Here is a 1,072-nt window from a genome sequence, read left to right as displayed (position 1 = left end):
GAAAGCGAGAGGGAGCTCATGCCCACAAATCCACGGCATGTTGCCTTTGCTTACTCTGCTTGTCATTTGTAGCAGCAATTTTGCAACAGAATTAATGGCACTAAAACACTCCTCAACACAAAAAACTAGACATGTTTTACAGGTTACAAAGCCTGCATCTCTGAATGCACCACCACAGCAGATGTACATACACTTTTTTATACTCCACAGCTTGGCCACACACTGTATGTTGACTCTTCTCTGATGAATCAACCAATGGGAGTACTAACATGAATCCTTTTTTTGAGTGTTAAAACCAAAAAGAATTGGTTCTGAATATGTACCTAATCAGTATAGGTTTTTCTGCAATGAAGCATTTTTTTAAGTCTAAGCATTGACTGAGGTTTTGAATTAACTTGGGAATTTGAGAAAGGATTAAATATAAATCAATCAATCAGGTGATCTTTACCATTACAGAAAAAGACACACCTTTACTTAACGCTAATGCTCAGAGCTGTGCAGTTGTACATCTCTATTAACAATGCAAACAGGAAATTCAAATCAACGCTACAGAGATATTGGTATAGCACATTCCATTTCACAAGTCAATTAGCTACTGCATTTGTTACATTTTACTTCCACTCTGGAGGAATAGCATTTGCTTTTTTTTCTTTCCACACTAATCCCAATCAGAAAACTTTTCAAGGAGCTTCCCAACCACATTAGAAACCAGCACAGTCACATTCTAAGAGTGGGGATGGGGCACGCAGACTAAATGATGGATACATGATAACACAGCATCACAAAATAAACAAGGGGATTCCTTCTGTGCACGCGCAAGTGCAGATATATCCATGTCTCCTGGATAGCAGGAAACGGAGAGGCCCAATCTGAAAAGCCTGGTTTTGAACTTCCCCGATATTCAGGTCTGGTGCTTTGATTCAAAGCTGCTTAATCTTTGCTAATTGTTTCACCAGTCATTAAGCATGGAAACAGGCTGTAAATAGCTTCATTAGGGCTGCCATTTAAATTAATTTTTAATAAAGACAGAAGCCTACTATTGTTCTCCCGTTCCCAAGCAACACAGCGGTTC

The sequence above is a fragment of the Alligator sinensis genome, unplaced genomic scaffold (assembly GCF_000455745.1).
Source record: "Alligator sinensis unplaced genomic scaffold, ASM45574v1 scaffold379_1, whole genome shotgun sequence".
Lineage (NCBI taxonomy): Eukaryota > Metazoa > Chordata > Crocodylia > Alligatoridae > Alligator > Alligator sinensis.
Note: the sequence above shows the minus strand (reverse complement) of the source record.